This window comes from Osmia bicornis, chromosome 8 (genome assembly GCF_907164935.1).
Source record: "Osmia bicornis bicornis chromosome 8, iOsmBic2.1, whole genome shotgun sequence".
Lineage (NCBI taxonomy): Eukaryota > Metazoa > Arthropoda > Insecta > Hymenoptera > Megachilidae > Osmia > Osmia bicornis.
Window position 1 is genome coordinate 8344382 of NC_060223.1, and position 23668 is coordinate 8368049.

The 23668-nt window shown below is 44.4% G+C and overlaps 1 protein-coding gene and 1 long non-coding RNA gene across 4 annotated transcripts in view; one reads left to right on the forward strand and one right to left on the reverse strand.

The window, feature by feature from the left end:
- The window catches only part of LOC114873759 (LIM domain-binding protein 2), an 88124-nt gene that overhangs the window by 56775 nt on the left and 7681 nt on the right, over positions 1-23668 (reverse strand). The gene's annotated exons all lie outside the window — the stretch shown is intronic.
- On the forward strand, positions 11404-14331 carry LOC123988091. Its single transcript, XR_006829633.1, has 2 exons — positions 11404-11610; positions 12769-14331. It is a non-coding gene; the product is annotated as an uncharacterized LOC123988091 (long non-coding RNA).

Sequence of the window (23668 nt, forward strand, 5' to 3'; positions counted from 1 at the left end):
TTATGATCTCGGCTACCTTCGAAGAAGCGTGAGACTTTAACCGAAGGTTACACGCCACGCAAGAGGGGGTTGGCTTGTTGTTGCTTGGCACGTGCACAGACAGGGTGAGAAGTGGAAGGACAAGAAGCGAGGAGACAACGTAGAGGATAGAAAGAGATAGGCTCTCGTGAAAATTACCGGGCCGACTATACGGCCCTGAAGAGCGCGTCATCCCCTTTAACTGGGGGATTGAATTTTTCCCCGACGTGGAGCTCCTGGCACAGGGTGCGCACGACTCTGCCGGCCTGAACCCACCCCAACTCGCCCACTCATCCTCCTGGTCCCTGACGGAGAAAGAGAAAAAGGGGTGGTGGCAGGAGTGTACGTGTACAGTCTGTCTCACAAGACCATACCCGTGATATTTACGAAATTCGGTATATAAAATAAAAGATCTTGATGTAACATTGTTCAATAAATTGTTATTTATATCGTACGTTTCGTCTTCCTTATTTCAATTATCCTAACTTACATTTTATTTTTTAATTGAACACGTTATCATTGATTATCGTCATTATAAAATTCAATGTAACCGAGTAATTAGAGAGAGGAAAAATTTTAAGTGCTATTGGGCAGAGTATTGGGAAGCTTAAATTGACCCGGTGACCCCCACGGCATGCATCGCCTTAGCGCGTTGACTGGCGCAGTAGAAATAGTACGGGGTAAGAAAGTTAAGATCACAGACCCTGAAGAGTGGACCTATTATTAGTGTTTTATATCTAATTCTGATTTCTATATAACATTTAACGGGAGAGATAAATTTTCATGAAGATGTCCTGGCTGCGCTCTTGTGAGACAGACTGTATGCGTGCGCGAGAGAAAGAGAGAAGAAGGGAGGAGGACCCATCCCCTTCTCCGCGGACAATAATTCTGCAGTGGTCGCAGAGGGTTGCCCGTGGCAACTCTTCAGCATTCTGTAGACGAGCTGACGAGACGAACGCGATGAAATTGTCTCTTGCTAAACCACCCGAAACCCTCGCCACCCGCACCATCATCCCTTTCTATCTCTCTCTTTCTATCTCGATACCGGTTGTACGTGGTTGTAGGAGGCAAAAAATGCAAGAGCAAAGAGGGTGGCGAGGGAACAGGCGGGTGAAAAAAATAGAGAGAGGGTGGACGGAGCGGAGAGGACGAGGGAGTGCAAAGTAACGGGGAACAGGGGTGGATTCGTTGGGAATTTCGCGTATCTTCGACGCCGGGGGTGGCCGCGTTTAATCCCTCGGGCTGTATGCGAGAAGAAAGAGTCCTGCGGGGGCTGCGATTAAGAATCGGAGGCCCTACTTTGGCCAATGTTTTTTTACTGCCGTCTTCAAAGCAACGAATATTCCGAGGGAGGGATGACGATGACGAAGGACGAGGAAAAGGGTGGATTTTTTTCATGGGATTGTTCGTTACGATCGATGATTCGTGGATATACAAAAAGCATGAATGAACATAAAAGATGAGTAACGCAATTGATAAACAAATCGAAGAGGAGTAAAGGGTGCGAAAAGTAAGAATTCCGGCGTCAAGTAGTACAACATGTAATATGTCGGACAATAATGCAATTTATACCCAAATCTCATTAAACTGAAACGAATCTTCCTTAATTCATTCACCTGTTTATCGACACGATAAATTCCTCCTCGTAGAAAATAAAAAACAATTCAAGCCCCGGGATCAATGGGGTCCTAGGATTCGAAAAAAAGAAGAGCGAGGAAATAAATTTGAAAAAACAAAAAGAAAATAGGAAAAGGAACGAGGAGAGACAGATAGAAGGGAGATCTTGAAAAGGTAGCCGATGTGTTCGCTTTGACGGATCTCCTCGCGTCGCCTCAACGACCAAGCGGATTAGCAGCGGATCGTATGCGTCCGTCCGTAAGGAACCGCTTCACGAAACTTGCACGGTAGCCAGAAAAAAGAAAGCTCGACTCGAAGAAGCGAGAACGGTAGCCGAAAGAAGGACCAGATTTATGTATAATAATTCGATCAACGATCCGCTAATCCGATGGAATATTTTGACACCAGACGACGGGAGACATCTTCTCCCGAATTAATTAATTACCTGACCGGTATTGCAGATACCGATACCTATCAATAACAATCGAACAAGTTAATATTAAATCACCCCATTCATTGTTTGGTAGCAAAATTTGCAAGAGTATCGAATGTTATCAGTGGCAAAGGATCCGGTGGGCTAAACGGTTTCACCGGTTTATCCTAAACGCTCCTAGAAACCGATTAATCCAAGCTGCCCGCGGCAAAGCTCCTTAATTTCACCGCAAATGATTATATGGAAACGAGTCACCACCGTTACGGTGTTCTTCCATATATCCATTTCGTATAAAGAGCTTAACGAGCGGATTACACGCGTACCATCGGATCGCGATAAAAGGAAGCCGCGTTGTCGTCGATTTGATACGGAACGCCCAGAGAAGCAACGTGTACCAGCAAAAGCGGAACCACGTGTGACCCGACAGTCTGCGCACAGTTTCCTCTACGCCGCGTTTGCGCCCTGATCACGGACTTGCCGCTACAACCAGCTCTCCATCCCCCTGCACGATTCGCGATCTGGAAACTAGCCCCAACGTCGTACGATCGTCTGAAATCTCGTCCAGCTGGCTGAACGAAAGTCTCAATTAAGAGGACGATCAAGATGCACCTCCTCATTAACACCCTAGCTTACAACTTCTGAAGCTAAGTTCAACTATTTGTTCTTTGGACACCTGGACATATTTTATACGTCCCTTTCAGAGTAAAACTATTGACGGCACTTTTTGCAAATGGACACTATGTGTGAAAGTGAAAATTTAAGAAAAATGAACAAATCTCCCGAACGTTCCAGTTTTGTTAACGATTGAACGAGATAGTTTCACGTCGTCATCTCTTCCTTCTCACCCTCTCCTCTTCGTCCCTGCCCGCCATAGCCAGCAGCAGGCCGAATCGCGTCTGCGGACGAGGTGGAATCATAGGGTGGTTCGAAAAGCTCGTGGAGAGGGAGCGAGCTGCTCCAGGGGAATCAGAGGACAATACTATCCCCGCTGACTCAGTTTATGGCTGATCATTCGACCCTGGCTCTTTCCGTCCCTCTCGCACCACCCTTCTGTCCAAGTACTACTATCTTTCTCTCCTCCCTCTTTTCCTCCTGTTTCCATCTACCCACATCTTCTAGTTCTCCTCTTCTCCTCTCCTCTTCTATGTACATAGAGATATGTATACTAGCGTACACACCGTTGCATGTGGTACGAGAAATGATCGCTTGTGTGCAGAAATATGTAGACACCCTCCGCGTACATATGTATAACGCGCATGTAAGATCATCTACAGGGTGAAGTGTTCGAACGGGAACCGTTTCAATGAATTTTGGAAAAAATCATTCTGCGTTTTTCATTCTTCACCTCCTTTCTGCTTTATGTTCCTCGTGAAGACGTTAATTTACTTAATTTCCCTGTGAGCCAACGACAGGTGTCCGCAGTGCCCCGCTTCCTCTTACACGATATTAAAGCATCGTATTTAAATAGGCGCGTGCATAATTCATGATCACGCGCAAATATCGCGAGAGTCCCAGCCTTTAAGGTCGTCCGAACGTGGACAGAAGGAATTATGGTCTACGTCTGGGTGCATATGGTCCGTCTAACTTTAGCGAATCATAAGGTTCGATGCAATTGTCGTTTCGAGAAACGATACTTTTAAGAAGGTTGGTGAAATAAAGAATCTCGCCGGTGTAGGACGCGAAAGGGAAAGTGTTAACGTTTCTTAAGGGTGTCGGAAGGTATCGGGAAGCCAGGTTACGAGCGATCGAAGCGGATGTTTGCGAGTGGAGCAAACGCGTGGTGGACGCGGCTTAAATCGATCAGCGTGAGTCAGAAGCAGCCTAAGAAACACGACTGGTGCATAGCCCGAGGGACGGTGAGCAGTGGCATGCAACAGGCCACTAGCTTCGTAGAAAGAGAAGCCCCTGTAGAAAGACTGTTCGGATCAAAGCACTTACCACGGTATTTATGCCCGTTCCTTGAACGCTCCTTACCGTCACAGGATAAAAACACGTTTCATTCATCGAGCCTGCTCGGGATCCTTAATTATCCTCGTTTCCTAATTAAAATTTCTCCCGGTTACGTGGAAACTTTTCAGCCGGAAAGGTGAAACGCTTGTTGCGATTTAAAACGGGAAGAACGGTTCGAAATACCTATTTGTAATTTATCGATTTTATCGCGAAACGAAAGACGACAATGTTATCATTTTCCTCGGTACTTTGCGAAGACACTCTTAACCCAATAACGCGGAATACGTTCGACCGATGTCATCGAGCGTGTATGCCCTTTTCATCCACGTTACAGGTAATTGCGAGGGTTAACGTAGTTAGCGGTTCGCGGTTGCGATAATGTGAACATCACGAGACCAACGGAGGAACGATCGCATCTATCTTTGTCACCGGGTGTTCTTGAAAATCACCTCAAAGGAAGAATTTATCGGTACGGAACATTTTCCTCGTGCCCGGTTGACACGTCCACTTAATTCATCCCTCGAAATGGCTAGTCAATGAAACACGACGCCTCGATCAATCATCCGTTATTTGTCTAAAAGACTGAAATCATTAACCGAGAATTTCGAACCGCTGTAACTCATCATCCGAGGCAGCGGAGATCCAAACTATCCGTTCGCTTCAAACACGAATACTTTTAGCAACGGCAATACGAACGAACGCGGACCTATTTTTAACGAACAAACTCCGAAGGAACCTCCGCTAAACCGGCGGGAAGCAAAAAGAAAAGAGGAGAAACGAAGGAACAAAACCAACATACCCTCGAAAGACAATTCCTCTATGCTCGTGGAAAGGTCCGAACGAAGAATCGCGGTGATAATTTATCGAATCCGTCATAACCGTGCAATAATTTACAGCGAAATTATGCAAACCGCGTGGGCGTGGCGTTCGATCGTGGAACAGTTGGGAAAAAGAAGAAGAAAGGAGAAGAAAAAAAATAATGGAAAGAGAAACGAGCAGAGTAACAGAGCTGGAATATGTGTGTGTCGAGTGGTCGACGCGTTCAGGGCACACAACATACAACGCTGAAACCACAACCGGCTTCGTGAAACGAATGTATTTATACGGTTTTATAACTTGTCCGGGTTACACCCACTTCTTAGTCGATAGATTTTTCCGCTGAATGCCTCTGTTATCCCGTGATATGTACGACGGATTCGAGACGTCCCTACGGGGGGAAAAAAGGACGAGGGACAAGAATGGGTAGAGGGTCTGGGCCAAGGGGTGGAAGATGAAACGTAGACGCGTGTATTATTTCCAACGGAAACGTTCTCATCAAGATTGTTCGACGGTGAACAAGGAGATTCTTCGCTCGCGACTCGAAACACCATTCGTAACTGTTTTGTCGTTCAGACAGAGAATATTTTCGGAGAATACCATTTATCCTCCCTCTACCGTCTTTCTATTATTCCCATTCCTCTACCACCAGTGTTTTCTCATTTCTTATACAAACATAGATTAAATTGTAACGAGTGATGAGAATTTGCTAAAGCGTTGAATTACTACTGTGCACCGGGAGAAAATTTTGCACAACTTAATTTTCATAACAGCGACGGGGGTGAACTGCCAGAAGACGTCAGAGTTGAGAGGGTAGCATGGGGGTTGAAAATAATTCGACAGACCAGCTTATTAAGATGGTTAACATTCATAATTCGAGGTGTGGGTGGAAAATAATAAAACTTTGCGCTCTGCCAGTATCGTTTTCGATATCGAAGCTCGAACTGCAGAAGAAGAAAATCGCGGAAATATTTTATGCGGTGATATTGACCCGTGCGAATACTCGAGCGTTGTCAAAGCACGGCTCCAAGGGGGCGAAATATTTTTTCGGGCTCGCTGCCAATTGCTGACGTGACCATCCACTGTGTCAGCAGTGCACGTCAGCGGCTTACGTAGCACGTACGTAAAAGGAGAACAGGAAATTTTTCTCGCTGACAAGAGAGAGAACCTAGCCTAGTCTTTGCCTCTTTACGATCCTCCTAAAAATAGAATCCATTGACAAGTTTACAGACCGTACGTGATTGATCAGTCTACGTGAAATTTCGTACGCGACCTCTATGTAATAAAGAAACAGATGGAAAAACTGGAAAAAATTCTAGATATTCTCTCGAACTGAAAATCTTATATACCTTCTGTCTGTCTCTACGAAACCGTAAGCGATATTCCTTAACGAAGCTTAATGAATTCGCAAGAAACGCGGTTTACCGAGGAAATCATCGATAGTCTAACATCCTCGTTCGCTGCTGGAAACGCCTAACGAGGCCCGTGCCACGGGGCGCTAATGACATTAGCAAAACTGTCAGCGGCAAGAGATAGAGGCTGTAACGGGCCCGCTCATTGCCGGTGTAAATATTTATTCACGTTGCTGCCGGGTAAAATTGAAAATCTTCATAATGCGGTGCCACCGCGGCGCATACTAAGTCTCGTATTAGCATATATCGCTTAAATCTTGATTCCTCTTTACGGTGTGATCGCGCAAGGAAAAAGGCTGCCTTTGAAGGTAACCATTAGGCAAGAAGAGGGAAAACGCGAGGAATTTCGTCTAATGAAATCACCTAACATTCTTCTTTCATCGTTTCGTCCTATACATCTAACTAGACTTCTCGCGTCTGTCTATGCAAAATACATTAGATAACATTTTCTCCTCAATCGAGAGCCAATTATAAAAATATCCTTCGACAAATATGATACTTTGCAAATGTATCTATCGACAAATGTTTTGAATTAAAGAAGAAGCTGCATTGAGAGTCACTGGCGGTCGCGTTGCACGACAAGTGCATCGTTGCACATGTATGAGTGACACGTTTACATGCACACGTATCCCTGACGATGTTCCATGCACGTACAGGGAACATTGCAGCGGCCGTTGGTGTGCACAGTGTCGATCCGAATGTAGAGTCACCGACACTCCTCGTCCTTTCATCCTGTACAAGGTGTTTCAAAAGCAGCTGATCGAATTCTAATTACACTCTACTTAGGTCTTTGTGAATTTTCTATCGTAATGATTAATTAATTAAAGGGCTATTAAAATTCCCTACTTCTACTCGATTCAGATTCGCATCAATTTCAATTTACTCTCATCGTCACTTTAATGATAAACTTTTGTTTGAAAAGGGTTTCGATGAACCCTTTACGTGGTTACGTTTAATCGAATTAAGCTTATTAATTGATTTATCAAGTGAAAATTTATTAAATGGATATCAAGGTCCCTCGTCTTAGAAAGATACATGAACGATGTGCTCTAAAAAGACAATGGCAGAAAAATGAAGAATCATGGTACGAAGCAACGCCTACGCAACGGCAAAGAATTACCTTCGAAAGAGAGAATATAAATGTGCGATCGATAAATTCTCCGAACGTGCATCAACGACTCCATTTTGCACAAATAACGTATATTTCCATTAATGAAGTGCCTTCGCCAGGCTGCCCTCCCTTGTTCCCCTGTAAAACATTAATGTATGCCGCAGTAAAACGTTCCCCTCGTCGCGAGAGGTGGAACAGGGATGGCAAAAAAAAAAATAAAAAATAAAAAATGGAAAGAAAAAAACAGGTGAATGCAACGCACCTACTACGATGAGTAAATACACGGTTTTTCGAAACGAAAATTGTTCCCGTCGTCCGCTGTTACGAGCATGCAATTAAATTTCATCAGAAACGGGAAGATTCTTCTCGGTAGCTTTTGAACGAGACTTGGATATTAAGGGATGTTTGCATTCTTCACCGGCGTGTATATTATTTTTCGTAAATACTCGAGTAAAGCGGACCATCGGTATAATTGAAGTAGGTAGCATCCGAACGAGACTACCCCGAGGAGTGGATAATTTAATATGATTAATATGCTTTTTAATAAATAATTTGATAGATCCATCAGAAAATTTTTCTCTGATAAGTTCGTTTCCTATCGATCCGAAGTAACCTTTCCATAGAATGATTTTCAACCTCGGCACCGCAAGATCCACCCTAAAAAACCTTATTCCAAATTCCAGAAACCCTTCCTGATAAACTAATATACTCGTTGAAACGACAAGCGATTCTCGCTTTCTCCGAAAGGAACCAGCTCGTAAATCCTCGGCTGCTATAAAAATTCCTGTTACCGGTATCGCGAACAACTCGTGCCGAACAAGAAAAGAGATTGATAGTTTACAAAATATTTCAACTTCCACTGTTAGGTGACTCACCCTGTACATGTACCAGGAATAAACGCGTGTATACATAGAGGCAGAGATAGGTGGACCAACACACGTGTCTCCGTACATAATGAGATATAACACGTACAGGTTCGCCAGCTATCCGGTGCGTGTGTGTAGGAGGTGAGGCAAGAGAAAGGGCAACGGGGTGTAGAAGGGGAAGAAGAGGTGGGAAAGGAAGAAGGTGGAGGTCGACGAAGGGTGGGATAAAAGGGGGGAAATGGAGGAGGTGGTGGTGCACGGCGAAAAGCCGCGGCGAAACTATTGTCCGACGATGTATTAACGAGCAGCGATGCTATTGACGTGGAATCGGTTCGAGCGCGTTGGAAAAAACGGAATGAACAAAAAGAAAAAAGCCAGCCGAGGAAAAAACGCAGCCGGTGAATATGCACGTGTCGGGTTGGACACGTCACTGCTGGACCTACAGACCGTGGATGTTAAAGATAAAAAAATAAAAAAATATAGAAAAACCATGGATCGACGACAGTTCTTTTTTTGCCTGTACCTTTATCCTATTCCCACACGAGGCTAATTTAACATTTGGATCGTTTAGAGAAAAAGAAGATGTTTCGACATCTTTTTAAGCTAACGCTTGTCCTTGATTCCAGTCTTCTCGAACTTGGTTGGAGATTTAGCATCTCGTTGCCAACCAGTCATTCAACGCGAATTCATGACGTGGAACTAGATTTTCGGGATCGAATCTTAAAATAGAAGATATATACGCGGGCTGTGCAACAGAACGATTCCATCGAGAACAGAAGAGAATCGAGAAGGCAACGGAGCTCTGTGAAAATATTAATAAACATTTTCTTTTTCCTCCTTTTCCTACGCGTTTTTTACGCTTTTGCTGGACGCGCAATTCAGCGTCGCGCAGCCCTTTCGAGAGGGTAAAATATTGCACCGAACGAACGACAGAAAAACGGAAAGACGGACAATAATTGTCCTTGGTAGAACGGGTCCAGGTTTCTGGCAAGGTGGACCAATTCATTGCCACCTAGTTGGGAAACTTCGACGTTCCCTGTTTCTTCTAACGATTTTCCATATTTTCCGACGGCGACATCGAACGGTTAGAACTGTCTCGAATTTTATATTATAGCCTCTACGGTTCTCTTTGAAAATTTTCTCCGGGAAAGGATAAAAGAAAAGTGAAAAGCACGTTTCCGTAACCGTGTTATCTGTTACGTTTGATAATTTCGATTTTCCTGGCAGAATTTTCACCGAAAACATGTTTATCCAGTGGCTACTTGCGCAAGGAATCGAAAAGATCGATACCGAAGTTCGATAGCGGGCATCGTCGACCGTCTAAAAATACAACGAATTCATAAAACTCGTCTCTCTCATCGAATGCGTATCCGCGTCGATTTTACCAGTCACGTTCTAAAAATTCGCTCCAGCCTTTCGTAATCCGATGCCAACTCTACTTACAGAATATTTCTTCGCCGGCGATTAGAATGGCAAAGCAGTTTCCTCAAAAATCTCGATTCGATGTCGCGTTATCGCCGATCGCGACATCGAACGCGATTTCTAATCATTTCCAAACGTTGAAGGTTCCCCGAAAATCGAAGACAAATAATAGGAACCTTCACCGTTATCAGAGTTTCGCGAATCGATGGTGAAATCGCGGGAATAATCGCGCGACTTCGTAACGTCGTTACGTCTCTGTCGAAGGACGGAATTTGTTAAAGATCGTAGAAACAAATAACCGCGAACACACGCCGCAAAGGATAGAAAGAAGAAGCAGGAGACTGAAACGGTAGCCGAAGAAGAGTTGGAGAGGAAAGGAAGGATACAACAATGGACAATTGTTGTTCATCCAGGAGCAACGTGAACTTTTGCGCCACAGGACAATGCTATTGCCGCGGGCTACGATGGACTAAACCTTGCCAGCTTTTACATCAGGATCGAGCTCGTCCTCCGTGAGTTTCTCCCTTCTCTCTTCGCGCGCACACCTTGCCAACCACCTCTACTTCTGGTTCACCTGGCTGGCAGAGGCGAGGCTCGAGCCCGCTTCCCAGAACGCATCTACATCTCGAGAAACCGGCCGAATTTTTATACTTCTAGACGGCGCGGGCCCGAAAACAAAACTACCTGTTTTCTGCCAATTACTGCCAGAGAGGTCCGACTGACCGGCAGAAGCTGATGTGTCGCTAACTGGACAACAGGGTATGGAAAAAAGGAGCGACAACGTTCCGTCGCTGAATAGAGCTTAAATTTAGATTTACCAATAATACTATTACCAGTTGTTAATTATCCCTACGTTGTGACAAATTTTTTTTCCAATTTTTCCACGACAATCTAATCTTTCATAAAACCGAACAAAAATTCATCTCCTCGCCACCTGAAACGCGATTAATTTCCTGTCCCTCCTCCCTCTCCGTACAGTTGAAAAATATTACGAATTTTCTGTTTGAAACGAGTTCAATTTATTTGCAAAGCAAAGCGTTTCCCTCTCGCCCGACCGGTGCGGATTTTATTAAAATTAGATCGTTCGAATTGAAACGGCAATGTTTGTTAATTAATTGCGATACGAGCAAGTGTCACGGATTGGTTTTAGTTTCCGTTTAGAAACAGAAACCAGACGGGGAGCGTGGTGTCCCTACGTCATTAATTTGACAGACGACCCCGGGACAACACAGTAGATGTCCAGCTCGTTCTACGTACGAACCGCTTCTGCTACTCGGTTAATTGACGCTTAATTGGCCGTAATTAAGTTAACTTCGCGAGCACGTGGCCCCCATCGCTGCTCGCTCCACGGAGATTGGCCACGCGCAAACAACACGGTTTAAGCAATTGCTCGGAGGAGAATTTAGAGTGCGCGATTTGTTAACGATCCGGCACGCTTATCCTCTACTTTCCGTAGAAATTATTTTCGATAAAGTATCTCGAAACTATCCGCGATATTGTCATTCGACTAGCTCGACTGTTCGTCCGGTAACGGAGTTGCTGATTGGCATGCAAAGGTCGAGTCGAAACCCAACAGACGTCTTGTTTGTTTCTTGCATTCTACGCTCATTCGAACATTGTTGCAATTTCCATGTTCTTATCGAAGTAGACAGAAGAGGCATGCGATGAATGCATAAAACCGAGTATATCGAACGGTTGCAATTAATTCATTAGCTCTTACCGTGCTGTACTATGCACGGATGCTTCTACCATGGCGCCAAAGAATTCTCGAATCATTCTTGAAAGAAGAAGAATCGTAATCGTGTAAGAAAACCAGTGGTCAGTGGACACGTGAAATCGGTCGAAGGCAGGTTGGCGCACGCGTTACCATCGATCAAGGATACCTGAACGAAGACGAAGGATACGAGTAGACCTCGAGTCAGGGTCAACCGAGAAGGTGGCGACCTAACCTCAAATCCCAGCCAGGTAATTCACCTCCACCTTGAATTCCGGCGTCTCGTGCGTATATGTAATCACCTGTCGCCGATGGAGACTGACCTTCTCCGCACACTTTCGCCCGCTTCACTTCACCGTGAAGCGAATACATTTGCATCTCGTTTCCTTCCAATATATTTTTCTCTCTTTTCCTCCTTCCTCCGCCACCATACTCCCACCAACTTTTCCCATTTTTTTCCCTCTCTTTTCGTGTTCGTTCGACAAAAGACGGGATGTTCGACGTCCTTGGAAACTGACTTGCCTCTCACGGTGTATAGCAGCACGGAATGGATCCCTTGTCCTTGCGGGTGCCGCGTCCGTTTTTAGATCGAGTTTCCTCTTCTATTTTTCAAGTCGCCTCTGAAAACCCGGCAGCCGGGTTCCTTCGTTTAATTGAATTTTCCATTTGCGGCAGTAATTAACGCTTCGACGATCGAATAGCTTATAGAATCGCTGTTTTGAAATGGTAGTGACAACTGTTCGATGGTATCGAGTTCCTGGTTCCAGAGTACCGGGTGTTAAATGGAGAACGGGAACCCGGGTTCCAGGCACCAGGAAATAAAGTCGTTCGACAGCGGTCGGCGTTCTCGCTCCCGTTTCTTTTTTGCACCGGCCGAGATCACTGACACTCACGGGATGAGAGGTCGACGCAATAATTAATCATTCGTCTCCGAAGCGGCGGCAAAAAAAGCGACAGCGGTAACGTGAACGGGGTACGAAAACATCGACACGCGGCAAACGAACCGTCTCCTACGAACGGCGATCTCGTATTCCACATCAACGCGACAAAGTATCGCCTTCCAAAGAAAGTAAAAAAGTCAGGAAACAAAAGCGCTTACGCCTGCTCGCGTGAAAAAAAAGGAACCGATACAACACGAGATTCGTGTCACCGCAACCAGATCGTTCTCCTTTTTTTTTTTTCTTCCTTCGTTTCTTCTCAATGGATCAGGAAAAAAGTGAGAACAGATTTTTTTCTTCTTGTTCTCCCTTGTAACACGTTTTTTTTTTCCTTTTTATCTCTACGGCTTGTTAAAAAGATAGAGGTAACCGGATAGCAGTAGCGACGAGTATATCGCCGCCTCTATTCATTCGGAATTTCTTATCTCGTCGAGCCGAGTCGCGTCAATAAAAACTGTTGTATCCTTAAAGGGTAACATGACACCGTGTTTGGAATTCTGTGCAACACACCGATGAATGAAATGTAAATACGTTCGCGGACCGTGTTGGTTGATGACTTCTTGCAAACTGCACTGGCGCTATCCCCTCCAATTTCATGGAACAACCCGTTCAACCATCGCTCAACTACTCACGAGTCGTTGAAAAGGGAAACGTTGATTTTTAAGGAGAGCTGTGAGAAAATTAACAGAAGATGCGGAGAACGGACGAGAGACCAAGTGATCCTTTCTTTCAACGAACCAGACCCGAGGACAAAGATTCCCCGGGAAATCAATTAACCTAACCGAGGATACGAGTCGTCGCCACTCGGATATCGAGCATCTCTTCCTTCTTTTTACGGCTAACTTCCTTGATTCCGTTTCCACCACGTGCTGGGTTAATGAAGCGGCGCCGAAAGGAACCGGAAAGAATTCAGCTGCACGGAGGAAGAGAGACGAGAGGGCTCGAGGCATAGAAAAGGAAGCTGTTCAGGGTTGACTGAGAGCGGGAACACGCGAGAAGAGAGCTTTAAAAGGCAATGGGGGCGACAAAAGTCAGCTAAAAGCGCCGCGGACCGCCGGTAGGCGCATGAATAATAATCTCTGATTAATAGAGCGCTAAGCTGCCGGTGACTCGGTGCATGAATGGACGTAGTACTATTAAGCGGCGCGTATATCATACCTGTGGCGATACCATGTAGTTTCGTGTTATTACATCAGACTTTCCCACCAGAATTCAGACACCCATCTCTTCGAGAATACGCGAACGATTTGAACGTCTAGAATTTTTTAAAAGGAAAACTATCGAATTTTCTGTGTTTCCTTTCATTTGGAAACTCGTGAAATTCTAGGCTAACATATTTGCTCCATTATTCTATAATTTACTTGCTACAATACCGAGGAACGCACCGGTGAAAACGGCGAGGGAGGAAATTTTGAATTTACGATAGAAATTTGATGTGTTACCTCAAAGTTGCACGAGCTCATAGAGGATTAATACTGTTTGAAGCTTTCGCAAGCGGTCTCCAAAAGGAAACTATTTCTATGATCATATCCGGAACATGAATACGGGTTCTCTGTAAAGAGTGTACCGATGAAGCCAGCTCCGATGTTATATTTCAAATGTAATTTACTTATATTTTAAATAGTGTTAAGTGTAATTCCATTGTTTTAGAATTTCGAATCGCTTTGATATTAGAAGTAAAAATAGAATGTGGAAAGACGGAGTGTAATTCGCGATTATAAAACACGATACCTCGGTCGGGTAATTCGTGAACAGTGTGGACGAACCTAAACGTGGTTATCATTGCAATAACAATAGCAAACAGACGGGCTGGTCATTAAGTTATAATTACGTCTAAATGCCGTGGCAAATTGTGCCGTTTTATTGGGCGATTTGCAACACGCGACAAATGTTTGTCAAAATAATGCACGATAATGTAATTTGCACTTTGCGATGACTGTTGCACGCGGAAACTTCTGTCACTAAATCTGTCAACTTTTCTACCTTACCATTCTATTTCTGTATTCTGTGAAATAATAAATTAATAGAAGACAATTTTCTTTTTATTTATACATCTTTTCACTGTTGAATGTATCCCGCAAAAACCTTTTCAATCTTTCCATACAATTTCCAACGAAATCACCCTGCATTACCGCAATCATCATCAAGAAAACACAGAGAACATTCAAAGACTTGCAGTTTCGAGTAAACTACCTGACTCGGGATTGAAGGGATAAAAATGAAGAATCAAAGAAACGCATTCAATCGCAACATTATTCAGCTAGGAAAAACAACGAGAACATTAACCCCGCTGGTTAATCGCGTCATCAGTCATTCCACGTCATCGTTTCAGGCGCCACCTAATTGGCACTCCGGCCTTTTCGCTCCCAGCCTCGATTCGCTTCACATTACGTTTATTCATTCGCGAAACGTTAACGTACTCGATAAGATTGCGAATCAACGCACTTTGATATCGGTATCGCTTCATTTCTAAACCTAACTCGAGATACTTATTCTAACCAGCTTTATTAACGACGAATTATAAAAACTAGCGTAGATAAGTGTCACAACTCATTACTGTTAAATTCGTCTAAAGTTTCACCCTACAATTTCGTCCCCGGTAAACCTACCCTATTATTTTGATGATACTTAGACTTCTTCTACTGTGAATGATTTCGAATGCCTGTTAATTAAGATTATACTTAAGTTTTCGAGCGTGCGACGTCGGAAAGGAAGACACCGGAAGGAAGTGCATACGGAAGCGGGGTAATTTCGGTTCTAACCGTGACCACGGTCATCGGCTGGTGGTTCGCCTACGTAATACGTAGTAGTACGTATAAGTGGTAGGTAGGTAGGTAGGTAGGTAGGTAGGTAGGTAGGTAGGTATGCGCAAACAGCAAACAAGAAGTAGCTACCGGCTGCTTCCACAGGTGGTCGTGTCACGAACTGACCCCACTCCAACCCTCTGTTACCCTCTCTTGCTCGCACTCCTACTTCCTTTCCCTTCTCTATCTCTCGCGATTCTCCAGAGTCCTGCTTGACCCGTGGCACGTCAGGTTAGCTGTGTAGGTCGCTAGTAGGTCGAGCTCGTGGTGGAAGGTAAGGGAGAAGGTGAGTTCGCGAGTGGCCACGTCGATTCGCAACGCTGTCCTACACTCTTCACCTAGTCAATTTTCTTCCCACCCTCTCTTATTTCCCTGCCCATGTTTTATTTTGTATGCTCGGATCTTGATACGTGTCTTCGGGATAGGGAAATTCATCTTGGACATCCCGGTATCGCGCGATGTCACTGTAAAATTTACACGTCCTCGTCTGGGGAGAATTTACGATCACCGCGGAGCCGTAAAATTCCCTAAGTGGCCGAGTTACGTAACTGAGACCCGAGGTCCAGTAAACTTTAATGGGAAGTCAAGGTCGGGGTGGGTGAATCTTTATACTTGCTAATCTTTCCATAAAAATGTAATCATTCGATGGAATTTAGAAACGAGAAAAATTGTAATTAGGGCGTCTGCTGGCTCTGCTCGCAGCCGGAGCTACCAGAATTGATCTAACACAGTGTCCCTTGTTGGGAGGATTATCCTAATCAGCTGAAATTAGAATGACGCAATTCGAAGTGGACGTTAACGATGAGATGCAATTGAAAGCATTATTCCACGCGTATTCAAACGAAAGAAGCTACTTCCTCGGTAGCAGCATTTAAAAGCAGAAAATGAAATTACAAAGCAACCTTCTCCCAGTAATTTTCCCCTAAACACTCTCTGGTTACTAAATAAACGCCGTACCTCCCACGGGTCGCCCTTTTATTAAACAATGTTTCTACTAATTTCAGTGCATAACCAGCAACAGCTTAACCACGCTGAAATAACAATAAACACTCGTTACCAGCTTGCTGTTACCCCAAATCAATTTTCCCTTTAACAACCTGCTGTAATAAGTATTTTATTCACACCTTCTGCTATTAAGATTATTACTTTCAATCATTCATGATCTTGTATAATAAAAACTGAAATTGCATTGCTCGAACGCGGTATAGAAAAATGTTCGATTCGAGTATCGTTGAAGACGACGAACGAAGGAGATAGAGTTATTGTGTTGATAAAATTATTATGTTCTCGGATTGATAATACGCGATGTATCGTTTGTTCGATTCACCATTCGGGGTTGCCGGCGTTGAAACGCAAATGGTCCAAGGGAAACGTTTCGAGTTGGTAGGAAGTCTGAGGGCAAAGGGAGAGAACCGGGTTGCATCGCACGGTTGCCCGGTTGCTTTCACTCGTAGGATGCTGAAGGCACTGCGGTTGCCATGGCAACCCACCACCACCGCAGCCCGATGTAATTATTTGAAAAACGCCCGCCGCAGCCCCATCCACCTTCGCCTACCACCCCCGCGGGGGTTGCTTGGTACAGGACGATGCAAAAGTAGCCGCGATCTTTTGCATCGAAACCACCCCCCGAAACGAACAATACATCCTAGCGTTAACCCTTTCAAGACGACGAACAAATCAATTCCTGGCATATCAAAATCAACCATTTGATATAATAAATTGATCTTCGATAGTTAATCACTGCCTCGTTAAGCCTTTCCGTTCGATAAAGTATCAGCTGACGATTGGAATACTTGTTCGAATAAATAATCAGAATCCTAATCGTATTTTACTTAATGATCGCGATCGTTCAGGTGACAGGTTCTTCCTGAGTTAGCGAACACCAACCACGTGTCCATGGTACGATTTAATTGATACGTATCTGTTTCCGGAAGCCGTATCCTACGTTATTGGTGCGTGGCGATCGCGTGGCACGCGTCACGAATTCATTAACTCGCCTCGAGATATAATTCCATCGGATATATGTACCCCCCTGGTCGTGTAACATTATTATCTTGCACCTACCAGTTTTATCAGGCGACGATGCCGGCTCGACAAAACCACGACAGCCACTTAAAATCTTGTTCGCCGTGGTGTCCATCACTCTTTCTCGGTCGCCGCTTTAATTGCCGGCATTTTAATCGCGGTACGTCATTCCGTTATTGCGGAACAAATTGCGCCACGATTGGCTGCCATTTGCCACCCTCTCCACCAGACAAATCTAACGTCGAATATCTCGGGAATTTCAAGGGAATATCGCGAAAAATAGCAGCGTTTTTCTTCAATGCCGGAAGTGACACAATTTTGTTGGCAAAAAGGGATGCACTCGGTCGAGAAAAAAAAAGGAAAAAAAGGTACGTGTAACGAGGATGTGTAGCTATTGTAACAAGTAGTCAATAGAACAACAGGCAGAAAGCTGCAAAATTGCTCTTGATAGAGAGTGTACGCGTGTTGCATCCCCTTTTCCTACCCTTCCTGTCTACCTGAATGCTCAACGGTGTACATAATACCGGCTGTCGAAGTCAAAAATCGCAGATAAACCGCGGAAAATTGATCACGAGCAACTTCGAGTTAAAATTCACAGGATTACGGTAGATCAGCAGAACTGGCAAACCTTCCAGATGTTTTCTTTCTAAATCACCGAAATTCTACCCTAAATATGACGCTCGATTTAACTACGATTGAAATAATTAAAAACGCGATGGGTCGCGAATTTAATCGTAAATCTAATAGGCTCTTGAAACAAACTTAACGACTCCACTATAATTAAAATCCTAAATTCCGAGGGGGTGAGACGGAGAAAACAATGTTCGCACGCGTACAACGTAATTTCACGGGTTTGATTGCTACGACAAAAGAATGAAAATATAACGAGGGAAACTTATCAATTTAATTGCTTCATTGATTCTCGCGCTTGGCAGAGAACGACCCTGGCGCAACATCATTATTTTTAATGCAACCGTCTAGTGGTCATAAATAATGAGAGGGGAGTTGTGTTTGTTTAAAATTTCGTTCGTCGGGATTATTCGTTTGTCGTTGGAATAACCGGTAAAAATGAATGTTTTCGCCTGTGACACGGTAATTCGAGGTAGAAAGGATTTATCTATCTCTGGAGAAATCGATTTTAATAAACACCAACCTTTTAATATTTTAATGCCGCGCGGATCTCCTCTAAAATTGAACACTGGTCAGATTGGGTACCGAAAATTAGCAAGATTGAATCTGGAGAATCTCCTCTTTTTTTTTTAAGTCTTCGACACTCGCGTAACTCGCAATTACAACGGTACATCCAACTACGGACGTGTTAATGAGTCCCAAGTGAAATCAGGCAGGAAAGACAGGATTAGTTCTCTCGATCGGTGATCGAAAAAGGTGCTTGAAAATGGTAATTAGTATTAACACTTCGAAGACCGCGCGGTTCCCTGGCATTTCAGACTCTTGTAACTCTAGATTACTTAGGAACTGAGTAACAGGTTTATGTTTCATAAAAATTAGCACGCGATACGACGGATATTAACAGAGTAGAAAAAAAGAAATGGTAATGTGAAATGTTAAAACCATGACATCAGTCGTCAAGGTGTTAGGGAAAAAATAAGTCCTCCAAGTATTACACCACGGACTCGACGGAATGAATGAAAATCTCCGGGCAATTCGAGACACAGCTCGGAAGAATGGAAGAAAATCGAAGGTGCATCGGTAAGCCTGTCTCCAGCAACGTGACGAAGGTGTTCGCGGATGAAGAGCGAGAGGTGAACCGAGAAGGTGGTCGAAAGAGAAGACGAAGAAGGAACAAGAGGAAGAGAGAGAAAGTTAGAGAGGTCCGTGGCGATGCTCACTTGTTGCTCGCTCGACTAATTGCCAAGTAATTGGCCCCGTACCCCGGGCTCGTATAAAGTTTGCTTCATTGTCTTTAATAACGCCGTGACCTGCGCTAATGGCTCACGTCGCATTCGTTGGCCGTGGAAGGGGGATGAAAAGAGGAGGCCAGGGAGGGTAAGCAAGCTTTCCACCAGAAGGATCGAGTAACTTGCGAAGAAAGAGCCGGAAATTGTTGAAGAAATGGAAAACGCGGCGGGAAACGCGCAAAGCCGAACGAAATAATCATTTCGCGTGGAATTCGATCCTCGTTGCGCTCGATTTCCTATTCTTTCTTTCCACGAGCTGCCGTTAATTGTTTCACCCCGCGAGTCTTCCGAAAGTTCCTCGCTATGACTTTAAATTGAACGTTTAACATAAACCAACTATACCGAGAAACTCTGATTGCTGTTCTTTCGGATCGCCTATGAAATCAGTGCACCAACTGCAATCCTTGCAATGCTATTCGAAAAACTTGGAGAACCTCGAGTATTTCACGTTCGTTCAAAGCGAACGGTCAAAAATCGTTTTGTCAACGTTCTACGAATTTGTATATTTTTTAAAAATTTAAGCTGATTGTAGTGGGAAGAGGGAGCCAGGTTACAGCATCCACGAGCCCCGGGAACGAGGACAATCCGTCTATGACCAGATGTGCGATTGTGCCAAGAATTGAGAGTGACTCATTCCCCGGTGGTACGTAAGGGAGGCAGAAACGTTCGAGGACCGATGCAGATGCACCGACAACACGCTGCATTCTAGCTAATTGTTTCTACGTGCCCACTCACCACGTGTCCATTATTTTTCAAACAACTTTGAAACCGACTTGCCCGTTCAACCGTAAACGCTATTTTTACGAAGAAAGCGAAGCCCGACCACGTCTTTCCGTTTTATCGAATCAAATGAATTTAGATGTTTTGAATATTCGTCGAAACTCGTCGATCCAGCTGTATTTTATCGATCAAGAATTCCTGAATATCGCGAACCTTGGAACGACGCCGATAAATTCGATCGACGAACAGGACGGAGAAAAGCATCGTTTAAAATCATCGTGGGCGGTCTGAGAAATGAATGTCCGCGCCGTTTTAGAATCACAGCTCAATGGGAAGGATTAGAACCGAATTGATAAAAGAATACTTGAAACATCTGAACGAAGATTTGAAGGAAAATTTAATTAGAAGAAAATATTTATCTTTCATGCTGGATGGATAGAAACGTTTCGAAACGGTGTTACACGGTCGATGAATAAAGAAGAATCGCAGGGAAAAGTCGTTCTAATGTAACGAATAGCAAAAGCGAGCAGATAGGTTCGTGGGTCGCTGACCATAGGCAACATTTAACGCTGGTGTACCGTTACACGCGGTCTGCGGGGTGCCAATCGTTTCTTATCCGGATTAAAACTCGTTAAGGCACCCTGTGCACACCCTCCGGGGTCAAAACACTTTATGATGCATAATTTATTCTGACCGAGGCGGGGTTCAGGTAACCAAAGACGCAAACCCGACCGCCGCTACTCGTCCTAATTTTTGTTTACTTCATGAAATACTAATCAGAATTAACCCCTTCGCGTATGATCCGCAACGGGAAATCGTGCACGCGAAGGTCCTTACGTGGCCAGGACATGACACCGAGGGCAAAGGATAAAATAGGAAGGAAGGAGAAGGAGCAGGAGACAGAGAATCTCAGCGACGCGCCGGCTAGACGGCATCGTAAACTTTCGTCGTGGAACTTTTGAATTTTAGTAAGAGCCGCTCTCTTTCTCTATCTCCGTTCCTTCCTCCGCTAAAGCTCATCCTGGTCTTATAAATTAGAGGTTCCCATTCTCCGTTACCGCATCGGACCCGCCGAATCCCGTTCAGCGTCGATTACGAACGAATCCTGGAACTTGCTACCCGTACCGGAAGATCGAAGCCTTGGAAGTAGCGATTCTAAGGGAGGATGGACAGAGGTCGCCAGGAGTGTCGAAAAAAAAGGACACGGGGTTTGCTTCCTGACCGAGCAATAACGAAAAAATGCATGGGGTCGGTCGTTGGAAAGTTTGCCGAGTTGACGACCAGGTGAGCGTGTACCTCGCTAGTCAATTCGTTCTTCATTCAAGTTTTCGAATAGAGATTTTATTAGGGTCATTCTAGAGAGCGACGAACGAAAGGGGTGAAAATTCAGGGACGATAAACTGATTCAAGACGGTGCTCGTTGCACCGCGATTTAACAAAATCATTTTTCACCTTATCGATCATTCGGAATGATCATCAGTGACGGACAACTGGCTTGCACGGAAACCTGACCGTCTGATCGTTGCTCACCGTGTACTTAGCATAGAAACGGCCTTCCGGGTCATAGGTATTCAGATTTTCTGTTTCTCGGCACCCAGTTTCCTCGAGGATTCGCGAAGGGTGCCCGGTAGCTTGGGCTGGGTGGCTCAGAGGGGGACAAGGATGAAGCAGCTACATGGTAGGAAGGGGTTTGAGACGAGAAGAGGTAGATCGTGGCAGTAAAGGAAGCACAGACAGACGGGTGTATAGAGAGAAAGAGCTGTAACGGAAAGAGTGGAAGAAAAAGGGACACGAAGAGAGAGAAAGAGAGAGGGTGAGAGGGGATAATTCCACGGCTAAATATCGGTAAAAATCAATACTATCTCTTTCCTCGGTGCACCGCCATCGCGGCTAATAATGCACGAGGAGAATATGGATCCTCCAGGAAAAAAGAAATTACGTATCTTTTTTTCGAACTTTCAATCGTTCTTTCTTAATTATGCATTTCCGTATCATGGCCGGAGAAAGTTTAGCAGGACATCAATCGTCGATTAACACTTCGACTACCATGCTCAAGTCACTGAGTTTCATCGAGTACCGCTTTTATTTATAAGAAATCTTATCGACTACTTTCATAGTATCTTCCTACTCCTATTATCTATTATTTCAATCACCTAATACGAATGCTTCTAATTAGGTAAACAAAAGAATTCCTCGAGGCGTGGGTGATGAACTCCCATGGAGAGAGTTCCGATAGGGAGATTTTCGAAACATAATCGTAATCATGGGCAAAGTCATAAATGAATTTTCTCTACCAACTGATGTGTTTTATAACATCGCAACACGGTTGGTAATTGTTGTTTGATATTAATTAAACAAATCCTTTTTCTCGAGGAAACAATGCAAAATGCAGGACTGCAAATGAGGACCACTCGGATAACAAATTAATTAACAATTAATTAATAATAGTATTTCCAAGCGCAACGAACTGAACCAAAGTTACAAATATTAATTTAACCCGTACGCGAGCTACGATTCGTACGCGTCAACTTTAATTACACCCTGTATTTTTCACGCGAAAGTTACTTATTGGATACTAATAATCAAATATTGATAAGGTATACAAAATATAAAATATTATTAAACATCTTAAGCTTCAATTTGCCGGCCTCTACCACGTGGAAACCGCGTTTCCTATCGTTTGAAGGCGAAAATCGAGAAACGATCAATGTTTTCAAGCACTGATTAAGAAGGTAAGTGCAGAGCTGACCTAAAACCGAAATACAGTATGGGGTAGCGATCAATTACCATGGCCCGTTGCGAGAACGCGGTATAAACAGACCCAGCTTGCGGCCAGAAGACCGCTATAAAGCGATACGAATTTCTGCTGCTCGTTTTCTCAAACGTTACCAGGAGTAACAGCGTGGAACCACGGCCTCGACCACGACCTGAGACAAACGGTAAGGAAACGCACGCCGTCGATGGGCAACGCTCACGAGGATCCCTTTTACACACGCGAACGGTGTAAACGCTTTGCTGGACGGACGCAGCCAGAGGAGCTGCTAGGGCCCAGACCGACGACGGATCGCCACCCCATCCTCGATTTTATACCTACACCTATAGCACCCCGTCCCGTTCCATCCCTTCTGCCCTCCCCTCCTCCAACCTCTACCTTGCGCTCGCTACCCAAACCCCTAGAAGCAAGGAACACTGGGAGAGGGTAGGTAGAGGATTCAAGTGGTTCTCAACGAAATTTTTTTTCCCCTGCATTTCGAAATTTAGGATAATCGTAAGACGTCGATTTATGAAATATTGTCCTTATGAAAGGTTTAATTTATTCTTTTTTATATCTGCATTATTCGTATGTTTCGAATGAAAAAAAAACCTCGAATCTCAAGATAGATAATTTGCAAAAGGAGATTGATGATCAAAATAAGAACGAAGCAAGAAAATAATTTACAGGTAATGTATGATATCTGTGAGAAATTAAAAGACAAAATATGAGAACCTTCGTACCACCCTTGCACCCCTCGAGCTCCCTCCACTCGTTGGTTCACCCGCCCTCCGTAACACAGGGTGGCTAGGAGGCTTTAGGGAGAAAAGGGGAGGTGGGTCGCGTACTACCTCCTACAAAAGTATACCGTCACCTCCCGCGGTACAATCCCTGCCAAGATTCTGACACGCCGTTATTTTATTCTCCGACTCTGCCCTCCCGCTCTCTACTTACCCCTTTTCAAACAATACGCGTCGCTGGTTACAATGCAATAAAAACAAAGAGAGAGAGAGAAAAAATGAGAGAGAGCAGGGAAAGAAGAAAAACGAGGAGAAGGAACAGACTACAAAAGTCCACTTCATTCTCGTTAATTTATCTTACTGCAATTCCTTCGTCGTGGAGTGAACTTGCCGCAAAGAATGGAAGGGGAA